This window comes from Chlorocebus sabaeus, chromosome 23 (genome assembly GCF_047675955.1).
Source record: "Chlorocebus sabaeus isolate Y175 chromosome 23, mChlSab1.0.hap1, whole genome shotgun sequence".
Classification (NCBI taxonomy): domain Eukaryota; kingdom Metazoa; phylum Chordata; class Mammalia; order Primates; family Cercopithecidae; genus Chlorocebus; species Chlorocebus sabaeus.
The window spans coordinates 56,837,905-56,860,357 of NC_132926.1; the positions used below are offsets into that span (position 1 = coordinate 56,837,905).

At 38.4% G+C, this 22,453-nt stretch overlaps 1 long non-coding RNA gene across 1 annotated transcript in view; it reads right to left on the reverse strand.

Annotated features, from left to right (window-relative positions):
* LOC140709919 (uncharacterized) overlaps positions 1-22,453 on the reverse strand; it is a 335,514-nt gene that overhangs the window by 204,147 nt on the left and 108,914 nt on the right. Inside the window, exons 3-4 of the long non-coding RNA XR_012090699.1 lie at positions 12,904-13,073; positions 2,309-2,397 (exon numbers count right to left, since the gene is read on the reverse strand). This is a non-coding gene — a long non-coding RNA (uncharacterized lncRNA). The remainder of the gene's footprint in view (positions 1-2,308; positions 2,398-12,903; positions 13,074-22,453) is intronic.

A 22,453-nucleotide genomic window follows, 5' to 3' on the forward strand; every position in this document is an offset into this window, starting at 1 on the left:
CTGGGATCATGGCCTCATGACATGAAATTCTCAGTTCTGTGAGCCTCCCAGGGAATAGCATTCATAAAAATCATTTCACAGCAGAACTTCAATGCCAACCCAACAATAAAATATTCCAGCACATTCTCACACTGAAGGCAGCCACGGGCAGCCACTGCTCCATTCTTTTTACAGTAAAAAGATACCTTTTGGTAAAGACATCAAAGCCATCTCCACAACAGACCACACAGAAACCTCCTTTTAATAGAGATGTCCTTGGATGTAAAACTCCAATGTAAGATAATTAGAACTTTACTAATTCTAACTACTAGAGATTTAAGGGTACTATCAACACACAAATCCCCACAATTACTTTGTTAAAAAAATTAAGACGTAATTTTGAATATAAAACTGTAGGGAATTCACATCCATCAAATGAAGTGAATCTTCAAAGCACCTGGATTCTTCACTCTATCTCTCAAAGCAAACCATAAAATCATCCCTCTTGTCTCTGGAAGGGAGGAAAACTCCTCCACTTCACATCTTCTCTGCTGAGTTTCTTTCTACTGTGGATTTTCTGTACCTCATATCCCTCTAATTCCTCCCTCTCCCAGGATCCTACCTCTTATTCCCCTTAGCTTTGAATGTGATATCTTTAAATCATTCATCAGATGCCATCAAGTTCCACTTTCATTGTGACAGCAAGGAAAAGCTGTTCTGACCTAGGGAGGAGCCTCTGTAAGATAACCAGATTTTTGCAAATAGATCTCCTCTCTAAGTACTTCTGTGCTTTACAATGTAAATCACAAACAATACCAGAGTTCTTTTCTCTAACCTCACAATGTTGAGTGCCCTCTGAGTTTGCTTTGTTTTGTTTACTTGAGAGGCAGAAGGCTGTATATTTAACAACACTTTTGCCCTAACGTTTGCACACATAGCCTGAATTTACTGGATAATTTCCAGCAAATTAGTAAATTATTCAACTTGTTATTTATTCTGTCTTTATCTAGTGATAGTCACAAATAGAAAAAAAACAACAATAACCGATTGAACAGTTTGCTGTATTTGAAGGGACTGCTAGGAAAGCTAATCTTATAAATTAAGGTGAATGAGGGCTTTATCACATATATAACTTTGAGCTATATTAAGTAGCTATAGTATAGGGAAAAGACAGATATACTGTACATTATAGTCCCTGTTCTTACATTAGCTGTTTGATAAATTTTGACACACAACAAACGCTGTCTAGGCAGTGGTTTCCTTATCTGCAAAATGAACACGTTTGAGTAATAGTCTCTGTGGAATTTATAGATCCAGCATTCTGATTTGAAACTCAAAAAATAATTTGTCATTATGATTTCTCTTAATACCTCCTTTTTACTCTAAAACTAATCAATTTTTTCTTCCTCTCTGACCATTCAAGTATGACCCAAATCTTCACATACTAATAAATCAAATCTAAACTCAATTCCAAAGGTTTGATTTCATCCATTTCTGCATAGAATCTGGCAATTGATTTTTTATGATCTTTTAGCTCTCCAAGTATATTTGCAAAAGAATGGGTAAATTGGATGTACATCCATTCAATCATTTAAGAACACTTACTGACTCCTAGTATCTTTTATTTCTATTTTCTTCCCTGAAACATTTCAAAGTAAATTGTGGCCATTATGATGCTTCCCTTCAGAATATTTTGGCAGGCATTGCTTAAGAAGGACATCTTCCAGTATAATCACAACACTATGATCATATAAAAAAGAAGCAATAATTCAAAAATACCTTCTAATATACAGAACACATTTGAATTTCTCCTGCTAGTTCAAAAATGACTTTCATAGGTGTTTTGTTTTTTAATCTAGGACCCAATCAAGGTTCACAAATTACATTTGGTTGTTATGTCTTGTCATTTTCTTTTACCTTAGGACAACAGTTAGTAAGTAAACTGTGGCCCACAGACCAATCCTGCATGGCCTGTTCTTATATCTCAAGCAAAGAAGGATCTTTACATTTCTTAAGAGTTGTAAAGCCAAACTACAAGGACAAAAACAAAGAAGAAAGAAAGGAGAATATACAAGAGAGACTTCTATGTGACCCACAAAGCATGAAACATTTGCTATCTGCCCTTTATAGAAAAACGTTTACTGACTTTTGATCTATAACACTGCCTTTACCTTCTGAGATTTTAGAACAGTTTTTGAAGATTCCAGGTAGTTATCATAAAGAATATATCACACACTTTGGATTAGTTTCATGTATTCCTCATGATGAGACTCAGGATAAAAATTTTTGCCTGGATCATTACAGAATTAGATTGTGTTCTTTCTATTACGTTATCTCAAGAGGCACATATGTCAGGCTGTCCCATGATGGTAGTGCAAAGTTTGACCATTTTGTTCAGCTGGTGACTGCCAGATGTCTCTATAACAAGGTAAAATGTTCTCTTTGTAGTTAATAAGTAATTGACAAATGATACTTGAGATTGCATGACTATCTTATTCCTTAGTAATATTCATCCAACAGTATTATTATCTATTGATAATCTTTGCCTGACCTTACTTATTACCCTGGGGTCACGTAAAATGGTGACTTTCTAATTCTATCATTTATTTTAGATTTATTTTCTGGCATGCATCTGTATAGAAAAATCTTTTCCCTTCTCTCTCTCTCGCTCTTTCACTATGATTTCTTGGGATTTTAATCCATTGTTGTTAATATTATTATTTACATGCCAAATTGTATATAATTTTCCTAGTGGAAGCCTTCAAGCTAGCCTTTTTATTCTTTTGATTCAGCCCCATTTGGATTTGATCACTTCCTTGATTTCTTGCACATGGTGTCTGAGGCTTACCACGTACATTCCCTGCCCCTGGAAGAATCCACCTTTCCCCAAAAATCCTGGTTCCTTTAGTAGACAGTGCTATTTAGTAATGAAGATCTGGGGGTTTTGTTGTTTTGTTTTGTTTTGAGATGGAGTCTCTCTGTTGCCCGGGCTGGAATGGCTGGAATGCAGTGGCACGATCTCGGCTCACTGCAACCTCTGCCTCCTGGGTTCAAGCAATTCTCCTACCTCAGCCTCCCAAGCAGCTGGGACTACAGGCACGCACTGCCACGCCCGGCTAATTTTTTGTATTTTAGTAAACACGGGGTTTCACCGTGCTGCCCAGGCTGGTCGCAAACTCCTGAGTTCAGGCCATCCGCCCCCCTTGGCCTCCCAAAGTGCTGGGATTACAGGCATGAGCCACTCCTGGCCCAAGATCTGGGTTCTAAGTGTGCTCATGGCTACCTGGGTGTAACTGACTCCAGGTAACTGACTCCTGGGTGTAACTGACTCCATTTTAGTAGACAGAACTGCATCAGGGTGGGAAGCTAGGAGGTAGGGGAATATGTTCCTGAATTTCAAGCAAAGAAGCAAATGGCATAAAACTTTAAAATTACTATAAAATGTTTAAATCAGAAGTTTATAAGTACTCATATAGATGCCTCTAATTCAAGTCTACCACCACAGATTCTGCTTCACATTCCCTGTTTTATATTTGTTTCTGCTTCCACAGCAGACACTCTGGTTTCTAGCAACATTAATGTATTTACACATTGCACCAGTGCAATATAAACACCATTAATAATACCTAAACTACAAAGTAAGGTGCAAGATTTGATTGTGTGGTTCTTGTCCTATGGTCATACTTCACTAAGGATTTATGTAATATTATAGGAAAAGTAACTTAAATGCATCATTTTCCCTGTATGTTTACAGAAAAACTTGATATACAATTAGGTCCATTCCTTAGTATTTGTAATCAAAGAGTTTATATTTTTCACCATTTTTCATAAATTTAATATTTGAATACTTCACACTTTTATGTGATTCAAACCCATATAAAAATGTTTTTTCAAAAAAAAACTCCAGTGATATCTCAATTTCTGTATTTCCACTGGTATCTGAATTCCCCCAGTATCTATTCTTTTGGCAATACAACACCAACTTGATTATTGTAGCTTTCTAGTAAGACTAGAAGTCAATTAGTGTTAGTCCTCTGACTTTGTTCCTCTCCTTCATTATCGATTTGGTTATTTTGGGTCTTTTGCCTCTCCATATAAAGTTTAGAATCAGTTTGATTATTTCTAAAAAATAATTTGTTGTGATTTTGATTGTGATTACACTGAATCTGTAGATCAAGTTGGGAAGACTGGCATCCTGACAATATTAAATCTTTCTCTCCATGAACATGGAATAGCTTTCCATTTAGTTAGTTCCTTGATACCTTTCAGAGAGTTTTATTGTTTCCTTCAAATAGAATTTGTACATATTGGGTTATACCAAAGTATGTTACTTTGGGGGGGGTGTTGTAAATGGTAATGTATTTTTAATTTTGAATTTCCTTTAGTTTATTGCTGGTATATAGAAAAGCAATTGTCTCTTGTATATTAACCCTATATCCTGCAGCCTTGTTAGAATTACTTATTCATTCCAGAAGAGATTTTTATTTTTGTTTTGGATTTGGGGGTGGTTGTTGTTGTTGTCATATCTTTTGGATTACCTCTATAGACAAATCTTATCTGTAAACAAAGATAGACTTACTTATTCCATTCCAATCTATATGTCTTTATTTCACTTTCCTGTCTTATTGCATTAGCTAGGAATTTCCAGTACAATGTTGAAAAGCAGTGGTGAGAGGGGACCTTCTCAACTTGTTCGTGATATTAGAGGGAAAGCATTGGATTTCTCACCATCAAGCATGTTAGCTGTAGGTGGTTTTTTGTAGGTGTTATTCAGTTGAGGAAATTCTCTCTATTCCTAATTTGGTAAGAGATTGTATCATGAAGGTTATTGAACTTTGTCAAATAATTTTTCTGCATCTGTTGATATGTTCATATAATCTTTCTTCTTTGACCTCTTGATGTGATTAATCTATGTTAATTGATTTTTGAATGTTGAATCAGCCTTGCATACTTGGAATAAATCACACTTGATTGGGGTGTATAATTTTTTTTTTTTTTCACCTTGGTGGGTTCAATTTGCTAATATTTTGTTGAGAATTTTGTATCTATGTACACAAAAGATATTGGTCTGTACGGTTATTTTCTCTTTTTTTTAATTAAAAGTTTGTTTTTATTTTTATTTTACTTTACATTCTGGGATACATGTGCAGAACATGCAGGTTTGTTACATAGGTATACATGTGCCATGGTGGTTTGTTGCACCTACCAAACCATCATCTAGGTTTTAAGCCCTGCATGCATTGGGTATTTGTTCTAATGCTCTCCCCCACTTCCCTCCAACTCCCCAACAGGACCTAGTATGTGTTGTTCCCCTCCCTGTGTCCATGTGTTCTTATCGTTCAAATCCCAATTATGAGTGAGTACATGCAGTGTTTGGTTTTCTGTTCCTGCATTAGTATGCTGAGGATGATGGCTTCCAGCTTCATCCATGTCCCTGCAAAGGACATGAACTCATCCTTTTTTATGGCTGTATAGTATCATAATGTATATATGTACCACATTTTCTTTATCCCACTATCATTGATGGGCATTTGGTTTGGTTCTATATCTTTGCTATTGTAAATAGTGCTGCAATAAACATACATGTGCATGTGTCCTCAGAATGATCTATATTTCTTAGGGTATGTACTCAGTAATGGGATTGCTGGTCAAGGTATTTCTGTTTCGAGATCCTTGAGGAGTCACCACGCTGTCTTCCACAAGGGTTGAACTAATTTACATTCCCACCAACAGTGTAAAAGCATTCCTATTTCTCCACAGCCTCACCAGTATCTATTGTTTCTTAACTTTTTAATAATCGTCATTCTGACTGGCATGAGATGGTGTCTCATAGTGGTTTTGATTTGCATTTCTCTAATGACCAGTGATGATGAGCTTTTTTTCATATGTTTGTTGGCCACATAAATGTCTTCTTTTGTTTGTATCCTTTGCCCACTTTTTGATGGTTTTTTCCTTGTAAATTTGTTTAAGTTTCCTGTAAATTCTGGATATTAGACCTTTGTCAGGTGAGTAGATTGCAAAACTTTTCTCCCATTCTGTAGGTTGCCTGTTCACTCTGATGATAGTTTCTTTTACTGTGCAGAAGCTCTTTAGTTTAATTAGAACCTATTTGTCGATTTTGGCTTTTGTTGAAATTGCTTTTGATGTTTTTGTCATGAAGTCTTTGCCCATGCCTATGTCCTGAATGGTATTGCCTAGGTTTTCTTCCAGGGTTTTTATGGTTTTGGGTTTTACATTTAAGTCTTTAATCCATCTTGAGGTATTTTGATATAAAGCATAAGGAAGGGGTCCAGTTTCAGATTTCTGCATATGGCTAGCCAGTTTTCCCAGCACCAATTATTAAATAGGGAATCCTTTCCCCGTTGCTTGTTTTTGTCGGGTTTGTTGAAGATCAGATGGTTGTAGATGTGTGGTGGTATTTCGGAGGTGCCTGTTCTGTTCCATTGGTCTATTATGTCTGTTTTGGTACCAGTACCATGCGGTTTTGGTTACTGTAGCCTTGTAATATAGTTTGAAGTTAGGTAGCGTGATGCTTCCAGCTTTGTTCATTTTGCTTAGCATTGTCTTGGCTATATGGGCTCTTTTTTGGTTCCATATGAAATTTAAAATAGTTTTTTCTAATTCTGTGAAGAATGTCAGTGGTAGCTTGATGGAAATAGCATTGTATCTGTAAATTACTTTGGGCAATATGGCCATTTTCATGATATTGATTCTTCCTGTCCAAGAGGATGGATTGTTTTCCCATTTGTTTGTGTCCTCTCTTATTTCCTTGAGCAGTGATTTGTAGTTCTCCTTGAAGTGGTCCTTCGCATCTCTTGTCAGTTGTATTCCTGGGTATTTTATTCTCTTTGTAACAATTGTGAATGAGAGTTCATTCATGATTTGGCTGTCTGCTTGTCTTGTTGGTGTACAGGAATGCTTGTGATTTTTGCATAGTGATTTTGTATCCTGAGACTATGCTGAAGTTGCTTATCAGCTTAAGGAGTTTTGGCAGTGACACGATGGGGATACCTATATATACAATTATGTCATCTGCAAACAGAGACAATTTGACTTCTTCTATTCCTATTTGAATACGCTGACTTTCTTTCTTTCTCTTGCCTCATTGCCCTGGTGAGAACTTTCAATACTATGTTGAATAGGAGTGGTGAGAGAGGGCATGTCTTGAGCTGGTTTTCAAAGGGAATGCTTCCAGCTTTTGCTCATTCAGTATGATATTGGCTATGGGTTGGTCATAAATAGCTCTTATTATTTTGAGATATGTTCCATCAATACCTAATTTATTGAGAGTATTTAACATAAAGAGATATTGAATTTTATCAAAGGCTTTTTCTGCATCTATGGAGATAATCATGTGGTTTTTGTCATCAGTTCTGTTATGACTGATGTTATGTGTTGGGTTATGTTTATTGATTTGTATATGTTGAACCAGCCTTGCATCCCAGGGATGAAGCAAACTTGATCGTGTTGGATAACCTTTTTGATGTACTGCTGGATTTGGTTTGGCAGTATTTTATTGAGAATTTTTGCATTAGTGTTCATCAAGGATATTGGCCTGAAGTTTTCTTTTTTTGTTGTGTCTCTAACAGGTTTTGGTAAGAATGATGCAGGCCTCATAAAATGAGTTAGGGAGGAGTCCCCCCTTTTCAATTGTTGGGAATAGTTTCAGAAGGAATGGTACCAGCTCGTCTTTGTACCTCTGGTAGAATTCGGCTGTGAATCCATGTGGTCCTGAGTTTTTTTTTTTTTTTTTTTTTGGTTGGTAGGCTATTAATTACTCCCTCAATTTTAGAACTTGTTATTTGTCAATTCAGGGATTCAACTTTTTCCTGGTTTAGTCTTGGGAGGATGTATGTGTCCAGGAATTTACCCGTTTCTTCTAGATTTTCTAGTTTATTGTGTAAGGGTGTTTATAATATTCTGCTTGGTAGTTTGTATTTCTGTGGGGTCAGTGGTGATATCTCTTTCATCATTTTTTATTATCTATTTGATTCTTCTCTCCTTTCTTCTTTATTAGTCTAGCTAGCAGTCTATCTATTTTGTTAATTTCTTCGAAAAACCAGTTCCTGGATTCACTGATTTTTTGAAGGGTTTTTGGTGTCTCTATGTCCTTCAGTTCTGCTCTGAGTTTAGTTATTTCTTGTCTTCTGGTAGCTTTTAGGTTAGTATGCTCTTGCTTCTCTGGTTCTTTTAATTGTGATGTTATGGTGTCAATTTGAAATCTTTCCAGCTTTCTGATGTGGGCATTCAGTGCTATAAATTTCCCTCTTAACACTGCTTTAGCTCTGTCCCAGAGATTCTGGTACATTGTTTCTTTATTCTCATTGGTTTCAAAGAGCATCTTGATTTCTGCCTTAATTTCTTTATTTACCCACGATTCATTCAGGAGCAGGTTGTTCAATTTCCATGTAGATGTGTGGTTTTAAGTGAGTTTCTTAACCCTGAGTTCTAATTTGATTGCACTGTGGTCTGAAAGACTGTTTATTATGATTCTGTTCTTTTGCATTTGCTGAGGAGTGTTTTGCTTCCAATTGTGTGGTTGATTTTAGACTAAGTGCCATGTGACACTGAGAAGAATGTATATTCTGTTGATTTGGGATGGAGAGTTCTGTAGATGTCTATTAGGTACACTTGATCAAGAGTTGAGTTTAAGTCCTGAATATCCTTGTTAATTTTCTGTCTCATTGATCTGTCTAATATTTACAGTGGTGCTAGAATCTCCCATTATTATTGTGTGGGAGTCTAAGTCTCTTAATAGGTCTCTAAGAACTTGTTTTATGAATCTGGATGCTCCTCTATTGGGTGCATATATATTTAGCATAGTTAGCTCTTCTTGTTTCATTGATTCCTTTACCATTATGTAATGCCCTTCTTTGTCCCTTTTTAAATCTGTGTTGGCTTAAAGTCTGTTTTATCAGAGACTAGGATTGCAAACCCTACTTTTTTTGGCTTCCATTTGCTTGGTAAATTTTCTCCATCCTTTTATTTTGAGCCTATGTGTGTCTTTGCATGTGAGATAGGACTCCTGAATACAGCATACCAATGGGTCTTGGCTCTTTATCCAATTTCCCAGTCTCTTAATTTGGGCATTTAGTCCATTTACATTTAAGGTTAATATTGTTATGTGTGAATTTGATCCTGTCATAATGATGCTATCTGGTTATTTTGCACATTAGTTGATGCAGTTCCTTCATAATGTCACTGGTCTTTATATTTTGGTGTGTTTTTACAGTATCTGGTACCTGTTTTTCCTTTCCATATTTAGTACTTCCCTCAGGAGCTCTTGCAAGGCAGGCCTGGTGTTGATGAAATCCCTCAGCATTTGCTTATATAGAAATGATTGTATTTCTGCTTTGCTCATGAAGCCTAATTTGGCTGGATATGAAATTCTGGGTTGAAAATTCTCTGCTTTAACAATGTCAAATATTGGCCCCCTCTCTCTTCTGGCTTGTAGGGTTTCTGCTGAGAGATCCACTGTTAGTCTGATGGGCTTCCCTTTGTAGGTGACCTGGCCTTACTATCCGGCTGCCCTTAGCATTTTTTCTTCATTTTGACCATGGAGAATCTAATGATTATGTGTCTTGGGGTTGATTTTCTTGTGGAGTATCTTCGTGGTGTTCTCTGTATTTCCTGAATTTGAATTTGGCCTGTCTTGCTAGGTTGGGAAGTTCTCCTGGATAATATCCTGAAGTGTGTTTTCCAGTTTGGTTCCATTCTCATCTGTTTCAGGTACTCCAATCAATCGTAGGTTCAGTCTTTTCACATAGTACCATATTTCTTGGAGGCTTTATTTGTTCCTTTTCATTCTTTTTTCTCTAATCTTGTCTGCATGCCTTATTTCAGCAGGATGGTCTTCAAACTCTGATGTCCTTTCTACTGCTTGATTGATTTGGCTATCGATATTTGTGTATGCTTCACGAAGTTTTTGTACCGTGTTTTTCAGCTCTATCAGGTCATTTATGTTCCTTTCTAAACTGGTTATTCTGGTTAACAACTCCTGTAGCCTTTTATCAACGTTTTTACCTTCTTTGCATTGGGTTAGAACATGCTCCTTTACCTCAGAGGAGTTATTACCCACCTCCTGAAACCTACTTCTATCAATTCATCAATCTTACTCTCCCTCCAGTTTCATGCCCTTGCTGGAGAGGAGTTGTGATCATTTAGAGGAGAAAAGGCATTCTGGCTTTTGGAATTTTCAGCTTTTTTGTGCTGTTTTTTTCCTCATCTTCAAGGATTTATCTACTTTTTATCTTTAAGGCTTCATCCCAGAGGGGCACTGGCCTGATGCCAGCCAGAGGTCTCCTGTATGAGGTGTCTGTCAATACCTGTTGGGGCATCTCTCCCAGTCAGGAGGCATGGGGGTGTCAGGAACCCGCTTGAGGAAGCAGTCTGTCCCTTAGTAGAGCTGGTGTGCAGTGCAGAGAGAATCCCTCTGGTCAGGATAAGCCACTCTTCAGAGCCAGCAGGCAGGAAAGATTAAGTCTGACTGAAGCTGTGACCACAGATGCCCCTCCCGCTAGGTGCTCTGTCCCAGGGAGATGAGAGTTTTGTCTGTAAGCCCCTGACTGGAGCTGCTGGGTTTCCTTCAGAGATGCCCTGCCCAGTGAGGAGGAATCTAGAGAGGCAGTCTGGCACAGCTACTTTGCTGCACTGTGCTGAGCTCCACCCAGCCCCAATCTCCCAGTCTTCTTAGCACTGTCAGGGGAAAACCACCTACTAAAGTCACAGTAATGGTGGTCACCCCTTCCCACACCAAACTAAGGCCAACTCCAGACTGTTATGCTGGCAATGAGAATTTCAAACCAGTGGTTCTTAGCTTGTTGGACTCCATGGGAGTGAGACATGTTGAGTGAGACCTCTTGGCTCCCTGGCTTCAGCCCCCTTTCCAAGGGAGTGGATGATTCTCCTGTCTCACTGGAGTTCTGGGTGCTACTCGAGTATGGGAAAAAAAAAAAAAAAAAACCCTACAGCTCAGTGCCTGCCTAACAGCCACTCAGTTTTATACTTGAAACCCAGGGGCCTGGTGGTGTAGGCTCATGAGGGAATTTCCTGAGCCACAGATTGCAAAAATCCATGGAAAAAGCATAGTACCCCAGGGCAGGTAGCACAGTCCCTCACTGCTTCCCTTGGCTTGGGGAAGGGGAAGTCCCCCAGCTCTGTGCACTTCCCAGGTGAAAGAATGCCCCACCCTGCTTCTGTTCACTCTCGGTGGGTTGCACACACTGCCTAACCAGTTGCAATGAGATGAACTAGGTACCTCAGTTGGAAATGCAGAAATCATCCACCTTCTGCATTGGTCTTGCTGGGAGCTGCAGACCAGAGCTGTTTCTATTCTACCATCTTGGCCCTTCTCCCGGGTTATTTTCTTACAGTGTCTTTGTCTGGTTTTGGTATTAATCTGGATCTTAGAAAGAGTTAGGATATATTCCCTCTCCTTGTATCTTCTGGAAGACATTATAGATAATTAGGATAATTTCTTCCTTAAAGGTTTCATAGAATACACCACTAAATCCATCTGGACGTTGTGCTTTCTTTGAAAGGTTATTAATTATTGATTCAATTTCTTTAATAGGTACAGGCCTACTCAGACTGCCTATTCTTTCTTGTGTGAGTTTTGGCAGATTGTGTCTTTCAAGGAATTTGTACATTTCACTTAGGTGATGGAGTTTATAGACATGGTTATTTATGGTATTCCTTTATAATTCCTCTAATGTCCACAGGATCTGGAGTGGTGTCCCCTCTTTTATTTCTGATATTAGTAATTTGGGTCTTCCCTCTTTTTTCTTGGCCAGACTAGAGATTTATTGATTTCATTGGTCTTTTCAAAAAACCAGCTTTTGGTTTTGCTGATTTTCTCTATCGATTTTCTGTTTTTAAATTCATTGATTTTAGCCCATGGTATGCTTTTTTCCAAGATAATTAATGGATTTTAATATTCTATCCTTTCATTAGGTTAAGCAGCTACAAATACATTTTCCATTCTTCTCACTTAATGGATTATTTCTTATTACACATTGTCCATTGTGCACCACAAAGTTTGCAAGAGTATATAGGAACAGTCTAATAATAGTCATCTTGCTATTAGCCATTCACAAACATACATGTAGACTAGAAAACACTGCAGTACGTTTACTGGCTTTGTCCAGCCTGGCAGTCTTTAATCCAAACAAAGCCATCCTGTGAGAAACAATGATGGATTTCTTTGCTCTCTTACTCTCTTTCCTCTTCTTGTTCCATGTCTTTGTTAAGATTTCTCCTATAACTCTGCACTTACCCTAACCCTACACTATTTCCAGGGTCCTGGGATGATGAACTCAGATTTCTCCAGTCCTCTTTTCTGAAAGTGTACTTGGTATTGAGAGTGCAGCTTCTAAAAGACAGAAACATTTTTCTTTTCTTTTCTTTTTTCTCTTTTTGAGATGGAACTTCACTTTTATTGCCCAGGCTAGAGTGCAATGGCACGATCTTGTCTCACTGCAACCTCCACATCCCAGATTCAAGCAATTCTCCTGCTTCAGCCTCCCTAGTAGCTGGTATTATAGGTGCCCACCACCATACTTGGATGTATTTTTAGTAGAGACGGGCTTTCACCATGTTGGCCAAGCTGGTCTTGAACTCCTGACCTCAGGTGATCTGCCTGTCTCTGCCTCCCAAAGTGCTGGGATTACAGGTGTGAGCCACCATGCCTGGCCAGAAATATTTTTCTTACCATTACTAACTGTCTCTAAGAGCATGACTTTGATTATTTGTTATGCCAAATCTTATTTTAACAGAGGGAAGATGTACAGAACAGAAGATGAAAGGAATAGACATACTGTTCTACTATAGTAACAGTTTTCAAATTTTTCCCTTTCATCGTTTATAGACTTAAGTAGCACAGGTCAACAAAAAAGTATCTATCCCTTTCTTTCCCCCAAAGGACACCTATTCTGAAGATCCAAAATATTTCTTAGCAGTTAGAAGTCTAAAAAATGTGGTGATTGATGGGATCTTTGGCATCTAGATGAGTGTTAGTCTTTAGTCCAGAGAATCTGAAGCAAAGCTGTGTGTACTCCACATCTTTATTTTCTTAGATTCACATTGCAACTATTTTTCTGACAAGAATTAAAGAAAAGGAAGGAAGGAAGGAAGGAGTGGTCTAGGGTACATGAGTGAAGAAGGCAATTACCCACAAATATTAGTTTGTTGTGTCACAAGGTAAGATGCTAAAACATCATTCACACCATCTATCAATACACCTTTATCAATGAATCCCGTGTGACCTCAAGGGCTGTTTCACCCTTAAAAAGAAAAACTTATCTTACAGTAAAAGTGCTTCTGGAAGGACTCTATGGCATAGTCAGTACAGTCTTTGGGATATAATGAAAGAGGTATGCTTGTGAGCCTGCTGTGGGAGCACAGAAGAGGGCCATTTAGGATGAAGGTAAAATTAACAATAAGGTTCTGATCATAAGACCACTTGGTGGCAAAGTGAGGAATAAACAGGTCTTTCATTCTAGTGCTCATTCTTGGGTTCCCAGCTGTCTCCTGGGTCTTATTAAATAGCCAACTTTAAATAAGAACCTGCAGAAAGAGACTTTTGCATTGACCCGTTGTGATATGGGATAGAGGAAGAAACGTAAGGTTATCAAAGCTTGACTTTGCCAACTCTGTGGTCTGTCCTGGAGCTAACCCTGCTGCTACCATCTTTTGTGTCCCTTCTTTCTCTGATCTAGTTTTTTGTGCTTCCTACCACAACCACCCTCAGACCTATACCGCTATAAGCACATGAGGGCAGTGCCTCAATTCCCATTGCTACTCAACATCCATTGCTGTATACAGAATGACTTCCTTACCCCCATCCCTCCCAACTCCGATTATTCAAAGGTGCAGAACCAGGAAGAACTTGCCCTATTTCAATGTTCTGAGTGTATACCTGACTGTTTTAGGATAAACACTGAAATCAGCCCTTCTACAGTCTATGTTTCTTTGCTGTGGATTGCATCACTATAAACTGGCTACCTTAGGAATGTGTTATTAGTAAGGAGGGGATGTGCCTCTATAGTTGTACTAAAGCCAGGTTTGCATTTGGTGTATGCTCTATGTATTGATTCACATGTGGTGTTTGTTTTTCCAAAGCAAGCAGTGAACAACCAAAGTCGACACTTTAAAATGGAGAATAGCTGACTACTTTTCTCAATTTAATTTAGATTCAGTTTTATGAATTAAAATGGCTGAGCAGGTAACATCCTGGCTAGAGAAAAATCCAGTGTACTCTGAGCCCCAGCTAAGCTGAATGACTGACAGTTCCCAAGATTAGTCATCTCCTTGCCTTTGCACACTCTCCTGCACTTAAAATATCCTGTCCCTTTCTTCTTCAAGTAGAAGGAAGTCAAGTCTCTCAATGTCCCACTATTTCCCAGAGTGAGAGAAATATCACCCTCTGAACTCCCATATCATTTTTTTCTCTGAACAATTCTTATTTTCACCACTAGATTACTAAACCCTTGAAAGCAGAGCTCAAAGTATTTAGCTCTAAAACCTTTTAATTACGATGAATTTGATTCTATATAAATGCTAAATAGGTACATAAATATACACATGTGTACAAACATTATCTACATTTCATTCCTTCCCATTGGTTCATCAACAATCTGCAAGAATGCTGATACTTATGACTTTTAGGAAATAAATATAAAATGCAAATAAAATACCCAAGAGAAGTGAAAATAAAGAATGCATAATACTGATTGTATGTATCCTTGAGAAAGTAAAACAGTAAAATAGATTTTTACTAGAAAGCACTACACAAAATAACTTTCCCATATATCACTTTGCAATATCAAACTCATTCACTATTTTTTTATTTTAAATATCTACCAAAACCCCCATATTTTTAGAGATTTTGATGAACACGCAAAAGAAATAATAAAGTCTGATTTGAGCATTGAGGCAATGTTAACACAGACTTTTGTCTGTTAACATTGCCTTTAAAAGCCAAGGCAAATTTGGTAAAGAAGTGTTCAGAGAATCTGACAGCAACAATAATCTCAAGTTCATTGGAAATTTTGAAATTCTATGCATTGTTACACACATTTAGGTGAAATCTCCCTTATTGTCAAGAATCTACAAAAGGTGAAATGGCATCTTAAAGAAACATAGGATTCACAAAAAAGCAGGTTATTGGTTCACGTTTAGTAAGCGTGACATAACACTATCTGCTTTTTCTGATGCTAATAGGAAATATTAAAATAATAAAACACACTCCTATCTCTGAGGATTTCAAATTGGGTGAGATGTAAAGGCATGCCCTCATCACATGATAATATGGTTCCCCAAGGCCACAGAGGAGATCTGATCAATGTGTTTTCCAGAATACAATGGAAAGAGTGCTTAATCCTAAAAGAAGAAAGAGACTGTTGTGAGAGATTAGGTGACTTTTGGAGTATAAGCAGGAGATGTTTGCCCATGAGATAATGCAGAGAGGATAACAAAATTCAAGGCCAAGTTTGCAGCATAGACAAAAGCAAGAATGCATATAAACCCCTGGCACATTCTATAAACTACTAAAAATCCAGGTGGTAAGGACCCAAGCTTCGTGGGATCAGAATGAAGTGTTTGATCTGACTGTAAGGTTAACTACTTATTCACTTACCAGGGGGAAGAAAAACAAAATTAAGAGACAGAAGTTTAAAAATCTGTTAAAATCCCCCCTGGGTTAACAGAGAGGTTCTATAATTCAGAGAGGTTTGCAGTTCATCAGCTACAGTTTATCGCCTTCAGAAAGTAAGAAACACGTTGAGTGTGTGTTTTCACAAGCTGCTGCTTTCTGTATTCAACGTGACTTTCCAAATGGGGAGATACATTTTTCACAAAGAACAGGTTTCAGGAACAAAATCTTTTTAGCAAAGAAAACATTTTCAAAGTTACCATTTCACCAAACTCCCTAGGCAAATGAATATATACACCCACCTCTTAACCTCATAGTTTCCTTAGAAATGTCCAGTTGAAAGGACTTAACAGTTGTGGGAATAACCAGTTAACAACACTGGTTCTCACTCACCCATTGGTAGGCTTTGCCTGTGTCCCCACCCAAATATCTTGAATTGCAGCTCCCATAATTCCCACGTTTATGGGAGGGGTCTGGTGAGAGATAATTGAATCATGGGGGCAGTTTCATTCATACTGTTCTCATGGTAGTGAATAAGTCTCACGAGGTCTGATGGTTCTATAAGGGGTTTCCCTTTTCGCTTCACTCTCATTCTTCTCCTGCCTGCTGCCATGTAAGATGTGACTTGCTCCTCCTTGCCTTCCACCATGATTGTGAGGCCTCCCCAGCCACGTGGAACTGTAAGTCAATTAAACCTCTTTCCTTTATAATTACCCAGTCTCGGGTATGTCTTCATTAGCAGTGTAAGAACAGACTAATACACACACAGAGCTAGGAAACCAGTCCAGCACTCAGGAGTCCAAGTGCTATACAGGCTATTGTTAAGGTGACTGTTAGAAGCAAACCTCCACAGGTGAATTGCCATATAACTCTCTGTGGAGCAATAACAAGAGCACTCTCTCCTCTTCCCAGTAGTCTTGCTCCAGTCCTTCCTTTTGTCCTCCACTCTTAATTATTCTCTTCCAGAATGTCTCTCCTAATGAACCTGATCCAACTGGATATGCCTCAACTATCCATCTGGAGCTACTTACTGGCACTGTTTGCTTCATCTCAGCTTTTCTGTCATTTTCATGCATTTATATTGTGTCTCCCAACTGGACCATAAGTATTTCTGCATCTTACCTTGGCCTTTCCTGTTCACACAGTGAGCATTCAATAAATTCTCTCCATTGTCTGTTTCATGAGCTGACTATCTTATAAGACAGACCTAAGAAATAAAGGAGTCTAGGGATTTCAGAAAAATGTATCATAATAAAAAAAGCTCCAGTAGCTAACAGCTGGAAAAATTGAGCCTGCTAGCAAAAAAAATATATATATATATTGTGGCAACAGAGAGAAGACTAGAAAAGAAAACAAAGTATGATTAGAGAGTAGCCTGAGTAAGAAAGGGGAGGGAGGGACCGATAAAGGTTCACTCTCTGAGAGACCGATCACACCGTCGCTATAAGGCTAGGAATCTAATTATTTGTTTTTAGGAATGTTGGACCACAACTTTCAAAACAGTTTCCTTGGAAGACATGTGATGATAATACCAAGTAACTTTCCTTGATTTTTAAAATATTATAAAAGTGCTTAATGTGCCTTATAAACATTACCAGAATATTTTAAATAAAATGTCACTTTGCCAAGCCACAACTCCTTTTGGCCCCATAACTTACATCAGCACAGCCTGGATTCTGGGAAGCCCCACCAAGATTTTGGTGACAGATTTCCATCACTACAAAACAATGGGGCCAGCCTGAAAATGAGGTGAAGACCAACTCATCCCGAGAGAAAACATGACAGCTGAGACATGACGAGCTTGGCCCTTATCCTGGACTTTGTTTGCCTGGTGAGCATATGTAACCTGGCATTCAGCTGCACGGAAAGCTGAGGAAAGTTAGAAAGGATATTAATAATGTCCAGTGATGGAGAAAGGCGTCTCAAGTCCAAACAGCACTGAGATTTCTTTAACACCATTACTTACCTGCTGTTATATATTGATGAAATGTAATGACAATATTCGTTTATAAGCATATCAGTATGTTCAGAACCAAGAAAAACTAATACAGATGGAAAAATGTAAAAGTGGATACAACTGGAAAAATAAAGACTGTCTTACCCTGATATGTTGCATGTCTACTCAGAAAAGTTGGACTAAGGTGTTGCTTTGGCAACATGAAAAGTGTAGGAAAGACCTCTCCCCAAACGATCCTCCCTCTCCCTAACCAGTTTCTTCCAACAAGAATCTTTGCTTTCTCTTAGGCATTTCTCTTAGGAGAGGAGGTTTAAAGAAGATTAGTAATTTACTTTTCACGCATAGTAAGAGAAATAACAGGAAGTAGAAGATAAATGAGGAAAGGCCCCCAGAGTAAGAAAGAGGGACTGAGAGAATTGAAGTCACTTCATTCGTTATTTGGTCTCAGGGTTTGCCTATGTCACAAAGAAAGAGACAAGAGAAAGCCAGTCCAGAGAAAGACAGATCAAAGAACATGAAGGCAGACCAGGAGAGAGACTGCTACCAAAGCCATTCTTGAGGAGAGTTTGTTTTTTGTTATTGTTGTTTTTTGTTTTTCTTTCTTTTCCTTAAGAAGAATTATGAACAAATAAATCCTACGTAGGCAGAACTTTCATAAACACTGACTCTCTGTCATGGTATCCTGTTTATTTCCTTCACAGTACTTATTGTAAGTGGCAATTAAGTGATCCATCTCTGCTTTACTTCATTTCCTGTTTCTCTTAGAAAGTATTGCTGAGAAGAGGGACCTTGTCTTTTGAACAAATCACGAGGATGCATCAAATAATATTGTTGAATGACAGAATAAATGAAAGTAAGAGTGCTGCAGTGAGTCTAAATAGAATGAGCTGGGGGAGTGTGGCTACAGAGGAGCAGTGGCATTTAGGAGGACCTAGTAACTTCTAGGAGAACACTTTCAGTACAGTTGTGTAGGGCCTAAGAGAGATCCTAAACTGGTTCTCAAAGCTGGCTTGCATCATGCACACCATGGAGTTTTTTTTTCTTACCGTGTGGAGTCCACATCAGCTCATTACAAAACAGGAGAGCATTGTTCACTCATTTTCCGTGTCAGAACCACACAATTACCTCAGGAATGCTGAGAGGGACGCCTGTGTCACTGTGGACATTTACCACTCACAACTCCCTTCTCCCGGAAAAATTTCTTCACAGCCACAGTCCTAGCGGGGGTTGGTAGGGGAGTGTGTGTGCCATCCTGGTACTCCTAACCATGATGGCAGAACATAATCCGAGATGGACTAACCCCAGGACGCCTCACCCTACTGTCTTGTCACCCCTCCAAATCCTTCCAGAGGGTGATGGTAGCTGCTCTACACATGCTAATATGACCCAAGCCAGAAAAATCAGAGTCCTTTCTCAGAACGTTTCAAGTGTTTCCTGGAGAAAATAGTGCTTTCCTCTCTGATCACGTTGCAATAAGGATGTGATTCAGAGGCTGCCCATGGCCCTGGCTCCCACCATGTAAAGAACACTGAGTTAAGAGGCCGGGCGCAGTGGCTCACGCCTGTAATCCCAGCACTTTGGGAGGCCGAGGCAGGCAGATACCTTGCGGTCGGGAGGTTGAGACCAAACTGGCCAATATGGTGAAATCCCATCTCTATTAAAAATACAAAAATTAGCCAGGCATGGTGGCGCATGCCTGTAGTCTTAGCTACTCGGGAAGCTGATGCAGGAGAATGGCTTGTACCCGGGAGGCAGAGGTCGCAGTGAGCTGAGATTGCACCACTGCACTCTAGCCTGGGCAACACAGGGAGACTCTGTCTCAAAAAAAAAAAAAAAAAAAAAAAAAGAAGAAGAAGAAGAAGAAGAAGTGAAAACTCATAAAGAGGCAGAAACATGAGTAGATTTTAGATTTACAAGGCCACTCACAGTCCCTGGCTCAGGTCAAGTCTGGGTTACTGAGTTCTCCCTGTGAGTCTCTGTGTTGCGCCAATATTCTTCCCCTCCCACAAATCCTGTTTTGCTTAAATCAGTTTGAAATGAATTTCTGTCACTTGTACCCAAGAGAACCGTAAAACAGGTAGTTATGTTTCCTTTACATTTCAAAGTAAACTAGGAAGTGTCTTGGGTAATTATTTTCTCCAGTCTTCAACTGGGAGCTAAGAGTTAATTGTCAACTCAGAGGCTACCCTAGGAATAAAAGTGTTACTTCTCTATATTACCTTTTTCTGCTTACTTTTGTTCTACCTCAGAACAAATAGAGGACCAAACTCACACAAAGAGTAAGAGGAGTGAGAAGATTAATGGCTAAAGACACTGGCTTTCCACATTCCTATATTTACTCATTTAGATAACTGGCTAGATTCTTCAGAATTATACTCTACTGACTGTAACCCTTCACCCACTGAGCTCCGGAGTTTTATTCTGAGGAAATAATTCACCATCAGTAGGTCAAAACACAAAGCAGTGCATTTGTTATACAAGAAAAGAGATTTTGCAAGTGAAATGCATTACAATTTGGTCTTTGTCCTTTTCCTTCCCTCTTTTTAATTTCTTCTCCTTGCTGTTAAGCTTTTGCTGTTTTCCCTTTTGCATGTGTAGAATAGTATATTTCATAGTGCTCACTGTACTCAGGAAGAAAATATTGCAACAAAATGTGCTATTTTAAAATACAAGGAATAATGTATAAACACTTGAGAACATTTCAGCTGACTTCATAGGTCTAAACACAGCAGTAATGACCTCTGTAAACATGACTTAAGCTTTGAACAGTTATTAAGTGTGGCAAACAGCTATCCCTTTCTCCGACACTCCCATCCCCCATCCAGCCTCATTATTCCTAACAAAACTCTTTGTACACACACTATTAAGCAGAAAGCCAGGATAATTGTGGTTCACATAAGCCAGTCATGATGAGTTCTTGCCTTTTTGCCAATAATTAGTCTAAGGGTGATCCTGTGGTCCAACTCCAGCCTAGATAAGACAGAAGACTATGAGGTTTTCCAAGATTCTCCCGAAAAAAGGTGAGATTCATACCGAGTTGGGAAGCCTATAGGTATGACTGTAAGAAAGATGTCATAGACTACTACCCAAGGATGGAAGAGCAAATGAATGGAAGGAGCCTGGATCTTCTGGAATTTATGTTAAGTTAGCAACTGTCTTTATGGCCAATACCACTATTAATGCAATTATTAGTTATTTACGACAGAGTATATCTTAGCTGATACATTATGAAATAGAATTAAAAGTACATTTACATTCATCAATTTTTATTATGATAGCAAGGGGATAAGTAATAATCGATAAATATTTTAAACATGAAAAAGTCGGAGTTTTTTCACTAGAGTACCATAAACTCTTTGCGGATTACTTCTGGTGTAAGTCAGGACTACACAACTATAGGAAAATAAAACTTGTAAGTGGAACAAAGTAAGAATTTAATTTTACATATGCGAAAGTACACTTGGTCTGGTTTTACTTTATGCATCATTTCTCTCATGTACAACTTTAGCATTTACAGATATGATTAAAAACAGATTAACTGAACAGAATGTGTAATGGTCCTCAGCTGAGTATCAGAAAATTAAAACAGATTTGAAAACTCTTCTGCAAAAACACTCAGAATTTAAATACATTGAATATGTCAGCAATTTTGTACTCTCACAGCAAGAGATAAAAGAAGCAAAGATAAAGGGATGCACAGAATAGGAAAGTCTTTGGGGATATTAAGGCAATTAAGAGCAATATGGAAGTAATCAAAACTTGGTCGACAGACCAAATAAGACCTTATGAAATAAAACTATGGGCCAACATTTGCAGAATATTGCATGCCTTCAGATTACATGTCTACAAAAGAAATCAAGGGTTAGATTCAACGTGCAGATATGAAACATTAGCAATGGATGAAATACAAAAGGATTTCCAAGGCTTGAGCATAGACAGGCGTGCTAAAGTTTAAATCCTTATATAGCCCCTAGCCAAGTTTGGAGCCTTAAAGCAGTGTTTTTCAATCATTGTATCATGAAATGACAGAATAATGCATGAGTAGAAAATATGCAAAAGTCAAAGAAACTGTGAGCTTGGGTTGTTCATTGTGTGAAGTTCTGTTTTAAATCAGTTTGATATATTCAGGAAGTAGGTTTATGTTTTTGTTTTATCAATTTTTTTCTTATATAATAAATGTTAAAATATATATGTAATAAACACACCCAATATCCTAGCATGAAACATACAGAACTGCCTGAACGTGGGCACTGGCTGTTGATTAACAAAACCAAGCAAGACTCTCCCATCAGGGGATACTGGGCTTCTCTGGAGACTTCCCTGGGAGAGAAATAAGAGCCACAGACATAGATAAACACAGGGTTTAAACTATCAGTCAATGCAGATCTCATGAAGATGAGAATGCAGCCAACAGATGTGACCCAAACCGCACCAGACAGGGAAATCATAACGAGGCAGACAAAAAGCTATGTCTCTGTCTGGATTATATGTGATGGGTTGGAAACTGACATATTACAATCCAGATTTCACTGCAGCAGCTGTCATGTTGCTGATCCACTTGTGTATTTCTTTCGGCTCACTCAGCCTCTTTTTGTGGTTCTTCAAATGTGGCAGGATCCTAAAAAAAGATTAATCGTATCAAAGACATTTGAACTTTAAATAATAATGCCACAAAGGAGAGGCAGAGCTGGTGCTTCTGTTGCTAATTTGTTTCATTGCTTCTTACATTTGCTGCTTTCCTACACTCAGGCAAACCTCCCGTGTTTGTACTGTGGCTCATGATTGTTAATGGACTGTCTAAATGCGTCTCCCCTTCCACACCAGCATATCAAACTCCCATCTCTTTTCTTTGGCTGAAAACTTTGGGG